Here is a 16,786-nt window from a genome sequence, read left to right on the forward strand (position 1 = left end):
GTAGGTTTCTCTGTTCAAAAGCTCATTGTGGATGGTAGCCCCAAGGTGGTAGTGGGGGTTGCAGGTCAGTGCCCACTAAGAAATTGAGGAAAAACATAACTAATACACAAGAGTTAGAGAGGAGAGAGAGAGGGGGGAGAGGGGGAGAGGGAAGGAGGGAAGATGTAGAAGATTTAGGTTAGTCTTGTTCCTACCCTCTCCATTTTCTTGTAGTTCAGGTGTTTCCTGTCAGGGTCTAGTGAAGGTTTAGCCATTTGGTCTGTCTTTTAGGAAGTAGAATTATTTTATGATACCATTGCTGTTTAGGTCCAGATTACTGTTTTCTACCCTTCAATGTCCTCCCCGCCCTCCCCATCCATTCTATTGTCTAGTCCATGAGGTGCTTGCTGTGTATGTAAGGTATGTTGGGTAGATTCAGGTTAGGTGTTGTAGATGAGTGAGACTATGTGTTGATTTTTTTTTTTTTTCTGTGATTGGGTAAGTTCACTGAGAATGATCTGTTCTAGCTTCAACCATTTTTCCTCAAATTTCTTTGTGTCATTTTTTTTTTCTTACTGCTGTATAGAATTCCATTGTGTAGATATACCACATCTTCATTTTCCATTCTTCTAATTATGGACATCTGGGTTGATTACAGCTTTTAGCTATTATGAATTGAGACACTACAAACATGGTTGAGCAAATCTCTCTGGCCTGTGGTTTGAAGGTTTTAGGGTAGATGCCCAGTAAGGGTATACCTGGGTCTGTTGGTACCTCTATAGTCATCTTTTTCAGGAGTCTCCATGTTGCTTTCCAAAGTGGTTGTACCATTCTACATTCCCATCAACAGTGAATGAGTGTTTCTGCTTCTCCACATCCTAGCCAGCATTTATTTTCATTTGATTTTTTGATGTTGGCTATCCTTATTGGGGTAAGGTGGAATCTCATAGTCGTTTTAATTTGCATTTCTCTGATGATTGATGATGAACACTTTACTAAGTATGTGTTTGCCATTTGTATATCTTCCTCGGTGAATTGCCTGTTCAACTCTGCGCCCCAATTTTTGACCTATCTTCAGTCCCCCTCCAAATAGATGGACGTTTACACCAAGCCTTTTTAGCTTGTGGATTAACCTGAGCATAAACGCCTACATCAAACTTCAATTGATTCTCAAGGTCCCAATATGGTCCCTCTCCTACCAGCATATCAAAAGAAATAGGTAGCCCCTGAGCCTTGTTCATTTCAGCAATAGCCTGACAGTTCTCCGTATATTCTGTTTTCCACAATAAATAGTCTCCTCCTGACAAACATGCCTTTGCTACTTGTTTCCACTCCCCTGGAGGGAGTGCCTCATATGCCATAGAGTCTATTATAGCAAGTGTGAAAGGAGCTGAAGGGCCATATTGCACACAAGCTGCTTTTAATTCCTTGATCCGCTCAAAAGGTATAGGGTTATGAGATCTTACTTTATTCCCTTGACTATCTTTTTGTTCAAAAATAGGATATGCATCAAATCCCTGCATATCCTCTCCTCTTTGTGCTGCTCCTGCAAGAGTGGTTTTCAGGGGTGAGACAAAAGGCCGAATCAACGATAAAGGATGAAATTCACCCTCAGGTTTTGACACTACTGCAATAGTGGGAGGTTTTGTTACAGCAGAAGGATTGGGAGTGACTATATTTCCTGGAATGCGCTTTCCCTGACATTGCTGTACTTGTAAAGACAGTGATTTAACCATACTTTGCAAACGTTGCATCTCCTCTAAATATTTTCTTTTTCTGTTCATCCTCAGATTTAGTAAAAGTTATAAAAGGTGGAAAGTCTTCCTCTTGGTGACCTTCTGTCACCTCCTCCTCTACTTTTGTTTCCTTATCTGAATCTAAATGATCAAGACAACATTCTTTTTTTTTTTTTTTTTTTTTCTAAATAATAGCTTAGATCCAGACTCTGGTTCCTCAGGTGAAACTGAAGGCTTAGTTTCATTTTCTAAGTCCATGCTGGGAAGCACTCCTTTGTCTTTAATTGTCCCTGATTTAACTTTATCTCTTTCATGTCTAGGATCTAAACTATCTCTAACTAAAGCCCACAAGCTAAAAGTTTCCACTGGTACTTTACTTGGCCCATGGGTATTATAATAATCTTGAAGCTTTGTCCCTAACCTTTGCCAGATTTTTAAATCGATAGTTTCTCCTTCTGGGAATGAAGGACAGACTTTTTCTATAAATTCCAAAAAGTTAATAAGTTGTTGTAGACTAACTTTGGTTCCCCGAGTGTGCAACATATTTTTCAGCATATGAACAAAAAGCATACAACTACTACCTTGTCACATTTTTACTTATATTACTCACCGCTCCCTTTATTCTTTTTCCGAGCGCTCCTTTTCAATCCAGCAGTGTCCTTCATTGAATCCCCATCTTCAGGCCACATCTTGGGGTGCCACTTAGAACCTGCCAGCTAAAAAGGTTTGAGCCTGATGGGGAGTGAGGATTAAAGAAAGACCGAAGAAAGACTGAAAGCTAGGACTCCAGTCCAGGGCTGAAGCAAGGCCTCAAGCCAGGACTGAAGACGTGGTTTATTTCATAGCATTCCTTTTTATATCCTTTTACAAATAGTTTTTCATGGACAAAGGTTTTATGAGCTTTACAAGTTCCTATCAAAAAACCTTCCTGTTACAGAGTTTTTTTGCATTTCAATCACTTCTCAGTACAAAAGACCAGCCAAATGGCTGAATATACATAATCTTGCTTACATGTAGGCTGCTATAGTTTTGCTACTGTCTTGCTGCCAGATGCCCAGAGCTATGGATACAAGTCCATCCAAAATGGCTCCCGACATTTATGTGTATATAATATGCTTACATCTGCAAGCACACACATTCACAGGGTTTCTAGTCATGTTTATTTAATTCTGATGTGTCTGCACACACACATATGAACCACACATACCGCATACTACACATACACAAAAAAACAACAAAGAAAGTCTCACATGGTGAGGGGATGCATTTAACACTCACAACTCTTATTGCTTCTTCTCATAATCAAAGGCAGCATAAGGGTTAAGATTAGCACTTTTGACAAAAAAAAAAAAAAAAAAAAAATCAGGATCTAACAAGGGACTCACTTTGTTCCAGTCAAAGGGTTTCATAAAATGAGCAGATGAGGAGAGTAGTGCATGGATTAGCTTGTATGGTCAACAGTCATCTATGGGAACATATTCTCTCAGTACCTGAGACTAGACTGAACAATTCTTTTAGTGTTTCTTAGACAAGCATGATTGCCTGGACTTCAGATATCAAATATATAGCCTCTAAGGAAGGAAGGAATTTGGAAGTAAAATCTTACTTGAAAAACTCTTTTTTTCTTATAAAAAGGTATCTTTTTCTAAGTTGTGTGACCTGTTGAGTTTAACTAGGTTTGCTTGCATGAGCATGGGTGGGGATTATTTACCAGGGCATGTGAATCTCACTAGTGGCTACACCTCTAAAGAAAAGATTTCCTCCTTTCTTAGCAACCATTGACTGCCAATACTCCTCAAGAAGGGTTGGAGGCCTCATGCCTTCCTCCATTATCAATTATCAAATATTGATGGGCCCAGTATTATTTAGGAAATGTCACTCCTTGTGAGGTCATGAAGATAGCAGCCAGAAACTGAATCTCTACAGGTGAGATTGATTCCATGTACTATTACATACAGAAAAAGAGTGGTTTTTTTTGAAACTCCATACAGTTTTCCTAGAAGTCTTAAAAACTGAAAATTAACAGTAATAAATAAAAACCTAGACCATGTCCTGTAGTTTTTGTATCAAACAGACCCTATCAAATCTCTTCTTCCTTGATGAGTGTGAATTCCACCATTAAATATCTCAAAACTTCCTTAACATAAAATAAGTCTGCATGCTCAGCACATTATTCGGGTGAAATTACATATGAACTGTATATATATGACTGTTGGCTTGGCACATGGCATAAACTCTTAGACAAATTACTTTTCTACTGCCTCTATTCAACACTTAAGAGCTCTTCTGGAAATGTGTGACAGACAGTTTCAATAAAGAGAGATTGATAAATGTAATTAAAGTCATAGGGGTATGGAATTGAATTATGGGTATGTGAAATCAAGTTTATTTCTTTCTATTCCCAGTGAAAAGCAAAACTTACTGATGCCACAATATTTTGGAATATCTCATAAAGTATAAAAATACTTTTCTTTTTTGTCATCTTGGCAAGAAGCCTTGTAAAAGTTCCCAAACATGTCTAGGAAACTGAAAATATGAAAATGATTTTCTGGCTCTAATATATCAATTCTTACCCCAAGATAACAAAAGATATAAAAAGCAAAACAAGCTGAAGTTGAGCTCCTTGAGTATTTCTCATGATTTTTCCTCACTTCCTAAAGTGTGGAGATTTTATGAAACTGTAAGAACACAGCAGATGGAAAAAGGAAAATTTAGAGAGATTAAATGAGCTAGATGTGAAATGCTTCCAGAATTGAAGGAATTTAAAAAATATCTAAATAATTAGAAAATGATGCATTTTGGACACCAGGATATTTTTTAGCTGAACAGTTAATAAGCATACCCTGCCATCTTCCAGATTTCCTCTATTAATGGTGCATTAAAAATAGCACTACTAATTCCTCCTCCAAATGATGATGGGAAGGCCCATTGCTAGACATGCTGCTGGAAGGAGCATTCAGGGTCTCTTCAAAGCAACCCCACAATGGAATAAACATGCCTGCTCATCACCTTCTTCAAATGTTATCTTAATTACTTCAGAATTGCTCTAAACTTCCTCACGTCAGCTCATGATAGCTAATAAGCTTCCAGCTTTCCATGTTCCAGCTCACATAGATGTGTAAATAGACTGCTCCTGGAATGCTGTTTGGCTGGATATTTATCAGTGTAGTCCGGCTGTTCAAGCCAGGGTGCAAGATCTCTTGGTTTACCTTCTTTCTGTATTCGCCTTCTCAATCAGTGCTTTTTTTTTTTTTTTTTTTTTTTTTTGCTCCATGCTTGCTAAATAAAATATGGGCATATGTAGACATTGGTGATTTCTTCCTGAAAACCATTGCCTTCAATATGTTCTTCATAATTTCTTTGCACATGTAGAAATTCCCTAGTCCTTGTTCCAGCCTTTTGTTTACAAAAAATGGTTCAGAGAACAGGGCCAAGTGCCACATTTTATATCTTTAGCAAGCTTATTCTCATGTTTTTCAATACAGTGATAGCGTTTGCATTTGGGATAGTCAAAGGGTCCTCCTTGCAGTTCTATGAGGCCACTGGGCCAGTCCTATCAGTGATAGTTACCCATGGGACATCACTAGCATACTGACATATTTTCATTCAGGGTTCTTCAAGAAATAAGGAGCATAGGTACAGAGGGACCAGCACAGTTTGGGTTATGACTTCACATCTTATGCTAAGAAAAGGCACCTTCATCCTCCTATCTGCTAACACTAGCATCTCATCACTGGCTACAGGCCATGCACTATGGATGCTTACATGCAGCTGCTGTGGCTCAGTGCAATCATCATCAGAACCTTCATGAGAAGAGTAGAATGAAAGGACTCAGTGCTGAGTGTATGCCTATGGATGCACATAATTCTTTCCCTGAAGCCTCTTGAAATGCTACACACATGGAGAATGCCTGGCCAACATAAGAGCGTACATAGTATCCATGTGTTAAAAGAAATACTGAATGTAGTGCATGGCAAGATGTGTGGATCAACTTTCAATTTCCTGCATGTGGTTATCCAGTTTGTCCAGCACCATTTGTTGGAGATGCTGTCTTTTTTCCAGCCTATATTGTTAGGGCCTTTGTCAAATATCAAGCAGCTATAATTGCTTGACCCAAAGTCGGGGTCCTCAAGTCTATTCCATTTGTCTATATTCCTGTTTTTCTGCCATTACCATGCTGTTTTTATTACTATATATTAATATAGCTTTAGATCAGGTATGGTGATGCCTGAAGAGGTAATTCTTTTGCTGAGGATATACTTGGATATCCGAGGGCTTCTGCCTTTCCACATGAAATTTGAGATCATTTTTTTCTATCTCTGTGAAGAACAATGTTGGCATTTTAATTGGAATTGCATTAAATCTGTATACTGCCTTTGGTAGGATTGCCATCTTCACAATGTTACTTCTGCCTATCCAGGAGCATGATATGCAGAGACATTTCTCCTACCCATAATTATAGGATAACTCCACAATGCATGACCCATATACCTCAACAAGGAGGGACAAGAGGTAGGGGTAGGAAAGGGGTGAGCCTAACAATGGTACCAACTTGGCTGTAATCACTGAGTATAAAACTAATTAATAAAACAATAAATAAATTTTTAAAAAATAAAGAAAAAAATTAAAGTAATACTGAAATGCTGCCCACCCATGCATGCTCAGGCCTGCTCTGCCTGCCTGCTTGTCTGATCACACAGAGACAACCTCAGGCCCACTCAGCCCACCTGCCCAAACTACAAACAACCTCAGGTCCTCTGCCCACCTGTTTGTGATTTCAGGCCTGCTCACCTGAAGAGGCACCACTTCCCCTGCCCATCAAGACAACAGTCCCACTCTCCCTGCCCATACACTGTGATGGGAAGTCCACAGAGCAAAAGGAATAACATGAAAAATCAAATGAAAGTCAATCCAAAAAGATCACCCAATACTATAATGGATGTTTCTAATTAAAACATAGAAGAGATATCAGGATTAGAACCCCAAAACGAAGTTATGAGAAATGCAAATGGCAAACATGAAGCTACAAAAACGTTCATCATATGCATCATCAGGGAAATGCAAATTAAAACAAATATGAGATTCCACCTTACCCCTTAGAGGGAACACCTAAGTCACCAGGCCCTGGAGAGGGTACTATGAAGACTGACTTTAATCTTATCCTGAGTCTGCTTCCCTCTCTCTCTCTTTCTGTCTCTCTCTCTCTCTCCCTCCCTCCCTCCCTCTTCTCTCTCATCTCTATCTCTTTTAAAATACTTATCTCTTTTTTTTCCCTTTCTTCTTGGGCACTGACCTATAACTCCCAGTAACAACAAGTGGCTACCATCCACAATGAGTTTTTGATCAGAAAGACCTACAAGGTTTCCCAAAAGAAGACAGATTTCTGACAGAGTATTTGAGGTTAGATTTAAGACCTTACTGGTGAAGACACCATATGCTGTTGTCATGTAACATGGAATGGCATGGCTGCAAGTTTGGAAGAGATTCAGTCCCCAGACAGTTAGCACATTTATTGGCAGAAAGTGCTACATGAGCAACTGGGGGAAAATGACCAATATCTGTCCAAGCAACTCATAGTCTAGCATACTTAACAGCAAACAACTTGACATGATGCTCACACAAGTGCAAGGGTGGCACACAGCCATGGTGGGCAACCAACTGCTCTTGATTTGTCTAATTGATCTGCTCAGTGGAATAGAACCCATATCTGGAACTGGGAAACAAGTCAGAATCATCACCAAAAATGAGCCCACTCACCATTATCAAGCTTCCACCAATCATGGGCTAAAAGAGGGCCTACACCTATTAAATTCTGTCCAAAAAATAATGGTTATCCCATTTATATAGTGCTAACTTTACTCTCTGTCAGACAATCTGCTTCTCTTTTTCAGATACACGCAGATCCTAAGGAGAGAACCACCCAATCATACCTCAAAAGGACCCTAGCTGAAACTAAGAATAATTGCGGAAACAAACAAGAGTGCTGTTTTCTTGGTAACTTCGCACCAACACAAGGGTGAAGGAGGTAGATGCAGAGAACAATCAATTCCTACCAAACCAGATATCCAGAGACACAGAAACTCCCAAGACCTCATCACTGAAGCAGACCTAAAGTAAACCCAACATGGCTCAGGGAAATTTGCAGAAGAGGGGTTGGAAAGTATACCAGAGCCACACATTGAGTCATAATACACAGAGACATCTCCTCCTACTCATAACTGATGGCTAACCCCACAATGTATGATCCATATTCCACAACAAGGAAGGTCTAGGCAGAGGGGGATGGAGAGGGAGGAGGCAAACAATGGTACCAAGTTGACTATATTCACTGAGCACAAAACTAATAAAAATGAATAAATAAATAATAAAAGTAACACTGAAATGGAAATGAAAAAAAAATTCTCCTGGATAGGAAACGATAGGAGTATGACTTAAATTCAATAAAAAGGCAGTATGTACACTTGTGTGAGGATCAGATTTCAGGATAAAAGTAATTCTAAACATTCCATGTAACACTAAAGATGCGAAAGCACCTCCTGGGTTTATGTATGTGTGTAATATGTGAAAAGTTTGTGTGTGTGTGTGTATGTGATATACATCCATGTGCACAGATGCACACTCCTAGTGACATGTAATATACATATGTGTGCTCATCTCTGGAGGCCAGAGAACATCGTGTGTCCTTCTATATTGTTGTTTGACCTTATGCAGACCTGCTGTTTTTTTCGTTATTAGTTTTCTACTCAGCAAATACAGGAAGTTTGGTACCATTATTAGGCTCATCCATGACCTACCCTCTCACCATTGGCCCCTCCTTGTTGAGGTATATGGGTAGTGCATTGTGGAGTTAGACCACAGTTATTGGTATGATAAATGTCTCTGCATATCATGGCCCAACATTTGGCTCTGATGTTCCTTCCACCCCCTCTTCCACAAAATTTCCCTGAGCCATGTTGGGTTTATTTTTGGTCTTCTTCAGTGATGAGGTGTTGGGGACCTCTGAGGCTCTGGCTCTCTAATTTGGTAGGAGTTGATTTTTCTCTGTGTTGTTCTCCTTAGGATCTGCATCAATCTGAAAAAGAGAGGCAGATTCTCCAATGGAGAGTAAGTTAGCACCAGGACAAATGAGATAACCCTTACTTTTTTATAGAGAGTTTAATAGGTGTAGGCCGTCTTGTAGCCCATGATTGATAGCAGCTTGATATTGGAGAGTGGGCTTATGTTTGGATATGGTTCTGACTTGTTTCCCAGCTCCAGCTATGCGTCCCATACCACTGAGGGACTCAGTTAGCCAAATCAAGAGCAGATGGTTCCCCACCATGGCTGTGTGCCACTATTGCACTTGTGTGGGCATCACATCAGGTTATTTGTTGCTAATTAGGTTAGGCAATGAGTTACTTGGACAGATATTGGTCATTTCCCCCAGTCACCCATGTAGCACCTTCTGGCACTAGACATGCTGACTGTCTGGGGACTGACTCTCTCCTGGCTTCCAGCCATGTCATTCCATTTTACGTGTCAGCTGCATATGGTGTCTTCAGCAACAGGGTCTTACCACTAACCTTTGGTGGGTCATCAAGTACTCTGACAGAAATCTGTCATTCTTTTAGGAAACCTTGTAGTTTTCTCTGATCAAAAGCTCATTGTGGATGGTAGCCCTATGCTGGTACTGGGAGTTACAGGTCAGTGCCCACTAAGAAAATGAGGGAAAAGATAACTAATATACATGAGTTAGAGAAGAGAGAGAGAGAGAGAGAGGGAGGGAAAATGTAGAAGATTTAGGTTAGACTTCATCCTACCCTCTCCAGTGTCTTGTGGTTCAGGTGTTTCCCGCAAGGGATTGGTGAAGGTTCAGCCATTTGGTCTGCCTTTTAGGAAGTAGAGTTTTATGGTACCATTGCCTTTTGGGTCTAGATTAGTGTTTTCCACCCCTTTGATGCCCTCCTCTCCCTCCCCATCCATCTTAGTGTCTAGTCCATGAGATGCTTGCTGGGTATGTAAGGAATCGTGGGTAGATTCAGGTTAGGTGCTGTAGATGAGTGAGACTATGTGGTGATTTTTTTTTTTTTCTGCGATTGGCGAAGTTCACTGAGAATGATCTGTTCCAGACTCAACCAATTTTCCTTAAATTTCTTTGTGTCATTTTTTCTTACTGCTGTATAGAATTCCATTGTGTAGATATACCACACCTTAGTTATCCATTCTTCTAGTGATGGACATCTGGACTTATTCCAGCTCTTAGCTATTATAAGTTGAACTGCTACAAACATGGTTGAGCAAATCTCTCTGGCCTGTGGTTTGAAGGTTTTAGGGTAGATGCCCAGTAAGGGGAATACGGGGTCTGTTGGTATCTCTATAGTCAGCTTTTTCAGGAGTCTCCATATTGCTTTCCAAAGGGGTTGTAACATCCTACATTCCCACCAATAGTGGATGAGTGTTCCCACTCCAGCATTTATTTACATTTGGTGTTTTGATGTTTGCTATCCTTAGTGGAGTAAGGTGGAATCTCACAGTTGTTTTAATTTGCATTTCTCTGATGATTAGGGAAGATGAACATTTTCTTAAGTGTGGGTTTGCCATTTGTGTTTCTTCCTCTGTGAACTGCCTGTTTAGCACTTTGCTTCATTTTGTGAGTGGGGTGTTTGACTTCTTACTGTTTAGATTTTTGAGTTCTTTGTAGATTCTAGAGATTAGGCCTCTATCAGTTGGATAACCCGCAAATATTTTCTCCCACTCTGTTAGTAATCTATTGGCTTTGCTTAATGTTAGCTTGCTGTAAAGAAACTGTTCAGCTTCATATGATCCAATTCGTTGGGTGACTGTTTAGGATCGTGAGCTACTGGGGCCTTGTTCATGAAATCTTTGTCCATTCCTATATCATGAAAAGTACTTCCTAAATTTTATTCCAGTAGTATTCGAGTTTCTGGTCTTATATTAAGGTCTTTGATCCATTTGGACTTGAGTGTAGTGCATGGCAAAATGTGTGGATCAAGTTTCAGTTTCCTGCATGTGGTTATCCAGTTTGTCCACCACCATTTGTAGAAAATGCTGTCTTTTTTCCAGCCTATATTGTTTTGGCCTTTGTTGAATATCAAGTAGCTATAGTTTCTTGACTCAAATTATTGGTCCTCAAGTCTATTCCATTGTTCTATACTCCTGTTTTTATGCCAGTACCATGCTGTTTTTATTACTATGGCTTTGTAATATAGCTTTAGATCAGGTATGGTGATGCCTACAGAGGTATTTCTTTTGCTGAGGATATGCTTGGATATGCGAGGCCTTCTGCCTTTCCATATGAAATTTGAGATCATTTTTTCTGTCTCTGTGAAGAACACTGTGGGGATTTTAATTGGAATTGCATTAAATCTATATATTGCCTTTGGTAGGATTGTCATCTTCACAATATTAAATCTGCCTATCCAGGAACATGGGAAGTCTTTCCATTTTCTCAAGTCCTCCCCAATTTCTTTTTTGAGTGTTTTTATGTTTCCATTGTATAGATTTTTCACTTCCTTGGTTAATGTTATTCCAAGGTATTTTATTTTTTTGTTGTTGTTACTATTAAAAATGGGACTATATCCCTTATTTCTTTCTCTGTATCTTTGTCATTTGCATATAGAAATGCTACTGATTTTTGTGCATTGATTTTGTATCCTGCTACATTGCTATAAGAGTTAATCACCTTCAGGAGTTTTGGGATGGAGTCTCTCAGGTTTCTTACATATATGATTATGTCATCAGTGAATAGAACTAACTTAACTTTTTCCTTTCCAAATTGTATCCCTTTTATTTCCTTCTCCTGTCTTATTGCTTGATCTAGGACTTCCAGTATTATATTGAAAAGTAGAGGTGAGAGAGGACAACCCTGTCTTGTTCCTGATCTTAATGGGAATTCCTCCAGTCTCTATCCATTAAGTATTAGTTGGGCCTTCGGAGCTTTGCATATTGCCTTTATTATGTTAAGATATGAACCAACCATGCCAATTCTCTCCAATGTTTTGATCATGAAGTGATGTTGTATCTTGACAAAGGTCTTCTCTGCATCTATCAAAATGATTATATGGTTTTTATGTTTAACCTTGTTTATGTTGTGTATTACATTGACAGTATGTTGAACCACCCCTGTGTTCCTAGGATGAATCCCACTTGGGCAATGTGGATAATGCTTTTGATGTGTTGTTGGATTCGGTTTGAGAGGATTTTGTTCAGGATCTTTGCATCTGAGTTCATTAGGGAAATAGGCTGGTAGTTTTCTTTTCTTGTGGCATCTCTGCCTGGTTTTGGAATTAGGGTGATACTAGCTACAAAAAAAGGAGTTGGGTAGCTTTCCTTGTTCTTTAATTGTGTGGCACAGTTTGAGGAAGATTGGTTTGAGATCTTCAAAAATGAAAGTTTGATAGGATTCATCTGGAAGCCATCAGGTCCTGGACTCTTCTTTTTGGAGAAGTTTTTTTTTTTTTTTTACTTTTTCAATCTCCATGAGTGTGATTGGTTCATTGAGGTGTTTGATCTGCTCTGAGTTTAGATAGATGGTATGCATCCAGGAATTTAACCATCTCCTCCACATTATCCAGTTTTGTGGAAGAGAGTTTTTTGAAATAAGTCCTGATGATTCTCCCATTTCACTTATGTCTGTTGTGATCTCTCCATTTTCATTTTGAATTTTGTTAATTTGAAGCTTCTCCCTTTTTTGCTTGATCAAATTGGCCAGGGTTTTGCCAATCTTGTTTATTTTTTCAAAGAACCAGCTCTTTGCATTGTCAATTGTCTTAATTGTTTCCTTCTTTTCAAATTCATTAATTTCTTCTCTGATTTTAATTATTTCTTTTCTTCTTGAGCTCTTTGGGTTGGATTTTTCTTCTTTTTCCTGTGCCTTTAGGTGGATGGTTAGGTTATTGATTTGGGATCTTTCTTTCTTTTTTATGAAGGCATTCAGTGCTATGAATTTTCCCCTGAAGTCCACCTTCATTGTGTTCCATAAGTTTTGGTATGATGTATTCTCATTGTCATTCAATTCCAGAAATTTTGCAATTTCATCCACTATCCATTTATCATTTAACAGTGTACTGTTCAGTTTCCAGGTGTGGTTGGGATTCTTGATGGATCTTTTGTTGTTGATTTCTAGCAATATAGCATTGTGATATGATATCATGCAGGAAATTATGTCAGTTTTCCTAAAAATCTGGAGGCAGTCTTTGTGACCCAGGATATGATCTATTTTAGAGAATGTTCCATGGGCTGCCGAGAAGAATGTGTAGTCTGTGGATTTGGGATGGAAATTCTTTAGATGTCCGTTAGAACTTATTGATCTATGGTTTTGTTGAGCTCTCTTACTTCCCTTTTGAGTTTCTGTTTGGATGATCTGTCTATTACTAATAATGGTGTATGGAAGTCCCCAGCTATGATGGTGTTGGTGGTTTGGTTTTGTGTTCATATAATTATAAAGCTGAGTTTTATCATGGAAAGTTTTTCTTTCACCATCTAATATGGGGGATACTTTTGCTGGGTAGAGTAGTTTGGGTTGGAAACCATAGGTTCTTAGACTTTGGAGAGTTTCATTCCATGACCTTCTAGATTTCTGGGTTTCCATTGAGAAATCTGAGGTAATTCTGGTGGGGTTCCCTTTGAAAGTGGTGTGCTATTTTTCCCTAGCTGCTTTTCGGATTTTCTCTTTGGTGTCAATGTTTAGAGTCTTAATGATAATATGTCTTGGATAGTTTCTCCTTTGTTCCAGTCTGTTTGGTGTTGTGTTGGCTTCTTGTATCTTGATTGGCTTTTCTTTTAAGAGACTGGGGAAATTTTCTCCAATTATTTTGTTAAATAAGTTCTCCATGCCTTTGGTCTGAAATTCTTCTCCTTCTGGTATTCCCATGATTCTGATATTAGGACGTTTAAGTGTATCCCACAATTCCCTCATGTTCTGTCCACAGGAACTATTGAACTTACTGAAGTTTTTGAACTCTTGAACCATTTCTTCCATCTTGTCTTCCAGATCAGAGTTTCTATCCTCCACTTCAGTGACTCTATTCTTGAGTGCCTCTTGAGAGTTTTGGGCTTGTTCAATTAAGGTTGTACTTTCTAGTATTTTTCAATGTATCATTTCCATCCCTCTGTCAAGCTTCTTTTTCACATCATTTTCTGATTTTCTTGGTGATTCTTGGAACTATTCCTTGCATTTCTTTATGTCTTCATTTAGTATGGCCAGCTGATTTTTAAGGTCCTGTCTTTTTTTCACTCCCCCTCAAACTCTTAACTCTCTTTGTACTCCTTCCAATCTCTTATCAATTGTTCTAGCTTAGTGATGGTAGCATCCACATGAGTTTTGGTCCTTTGTTGCTTTCCTTCAAGTTCTACCAGTAGGTTGGTCAGTGTTGCATTGCTCGTAGCTTCAACTTGATGTTCTTATCCTAATGACTCTTCTATGTTTTAGTTAGATGTAGTCATTTTAGGACTGGGTGATCTATCTGTATTTTCTTGCATTTGATGTCATGTTATTTTGTGCTGTGGTCTGCCCATGACAGTGTATGGGCATTTAGGTGGGTGGATCAGCCTGGGCTCTAGCACAATGGTTATATGAGGCAGCCTGGGGCAGTTGCCAAGGAGCCAGCTGAAATGCCTTGATATACCTTCAGAGAGCAAAGCAGAAGCCCCAATTACCTTGTGTTTTTTATATGGTCAAGTGTTCTATAGAGTCAGTATCCATGGTAATGCAGACCCATGCAAGTGTCTGACCCCAATATGCAAACACACAGCACATAAGCACAAACACAACCATGTATACTCCAGTACACATGCACAGAATGCACATGCATAAATGCACATGCACATAAATAATATACACACAACATCATATATACACAATGACATATACATGAACATTCTCATGTAAACATGGACAAACACACACATATATACACATGAACACACATGGATATAACCATACAAGACACTTATCATTCCTTCACATAAGCAGAGGGAAGGAGACAGGGAGGAAAGATATTTTTGGGCTCATGATTCAGAGGTTGCAGTGTGTGTTGGATGGCTCCATTGCTTCTTGCCTGGGGTGAGGTACAATAGCATGGCAGAAAGATATGGTAGAACAGAGCTGTGTACCTTATGACAGCTGCAAAGAACAAGGAAAATAGTAAGATAGGCAGGGGGCAGGAACAAACTCATACCCTTCAAAGGAATACCCTGGACCACATACCTATTCTACCTAGACCCAAACTCCTAACAGACCATTCAGTATAAATCATAAATCTATCTCCCTTTGATGAAGTTAGTATCTTTATGATGCAATCATCTTTTATAATTGGATCTACCAGTTGGGGAGAAAGCTTTCAACATATGAGCCTTAAAGGGACAGTGTTTACAATCCATAACATTTGGCCTTATATCCCAATAGTCAACTGGATTTCAAAGGAAAGTCTGGGAGGGCAGATAATGTGCAGCAGGGCACCAATAGTGTAAATCTGGAGATGGTTATGAGAGTCAGGAAGTCAGATTCATGCCAGGAATATGGACCACCAGCCAAAGAAAGCTGTAGGCAGTGAGTGGAACCAGCCCAAGAGAACCCATCCAGGATGCTGTTAGTGACACTATAATGTGGGGCCACCCAAGCTCTTTGGAGGTCATGTTATGACACTATATTCTCTTGATGAACTTGGAGTTAGGGGATTTAATGTTTACTCTGCTGGGTTTTGGTCTTGCTTTGATCCCATTGTCACTTGCTATTCTATTTTTCCTTTTGTAATGAAAAGGTGTTCCTTGTCTGTCCATGGTATGTAGAAAGTTCGTCACTTTCCTTTTGATTTTTGTAAGGATGAGCAGTAAGAGTTTAACTGAAGTCACAGAGGAAGCTTTGGACTTGGACATTTGAGGAATGCAAGAACTATTCAAAGTTTGGAAACTGTAATACAGACTCAATGTGTGGTAGCTTGAATATTTGTTCCCCCATAGACTCAGGCATTTTATCAAAATTGAGTTTGCAGCTTCTGCCCCTAGCAGATAGACTCCTGCTATGGGGGTGGGTGTTACTGAAGGCAGGTCTGAATTCTAGTGTAAGGTATGCAAGTGAGCCCTGAGTGTCCTGCTACTGCAGGTTGTTGATGGCTTGCTTGTGGTTCTGGTTGTTTTTTTTTTTTTTTTTGTTTCTCTCTCTCTCTCTCTCTCTCTCTCTCTCTCTCTCTCTCTCTCTCTCTGCTTGGATATGTTAAAGGGAACAAGCTTCTTCCACCATTATGGAACTTCCCCTGGATCTGTAAACCTGAAATAAATCCATTCCTCCCATAAACTGTGTCTGTATGGAAGTTCATCCCAGTTACATGGAGCTGACTACAACACATTGTATATTGCACTTGTGACATGGACATGCACCTTTGAGGACAAGGAGCATAACATTATTGTTTGAAATTTCACATCCTACAAAGGCCCACCTGTTAGAGACATGTTTGCCAGAGGCTATTGGGGAAGTGGTTGGTTCTCAAGGGATTTGACCTGCTCTATTCATTGTACAAGTTCACCTTTTCATAAGTTTGTTAGTCCCTTCATGGATACATAATATGATTGTATCATTAGGAGGTAGAGTCTGATGGGAGGTAGTTACCTTTTCCCTGGTTATTTTCTGTCTCTATGCTTCCTAACTGACATGTGGTGAGAAGCTTTCTTCTACCATGTCTTGTGCACCATGGTGTCTTGTCCTATCCCAGGCCTCAGTGAGATGAAGATGACTGAAACCTCTGAAATTGTGAGCAAAAATTAATCTTCCTCCCTTAAGTTGTTTCTCTGAGGTATTGTGTTAGTGATCAAAAGCAACCTAACACAATATCCACTAGGCATGGAACACTCAGCCAACTGGGACATCTATCTGCAGGTTACTTTGCCTGGATGTTATGACAATAAACATAAGTTTCCTTGAAGCTGAAATTTCCCAGGGTTTGTTCAGATTTGCTGAAAGTATCAAAATCATTGGATGGAAGTATTGTCAAATCATAGAGATGCTCCCTTTTGTTCATGGCCAAGCATCTCAATAACCAAAAGTTTAGCAAGGTCAAATAATTAGCCTCAGAAAA

Source organism: Jaculus jaculus, chromosome 8 (genome assembly GCF_020740685.1).
Source record: "Jaculus jaculus isolate mJacJac1 chromosome 8, mJacJac1.mat.Y.cur, whole genome shotgun sequence".
Taxonomy (NCBI): domain Eukaryota; kingdom Metazoa; phylum Chordata; class Mammalia; order Rodentia; family Dipodidae; genus Jaculus; species Jaculus jaculus.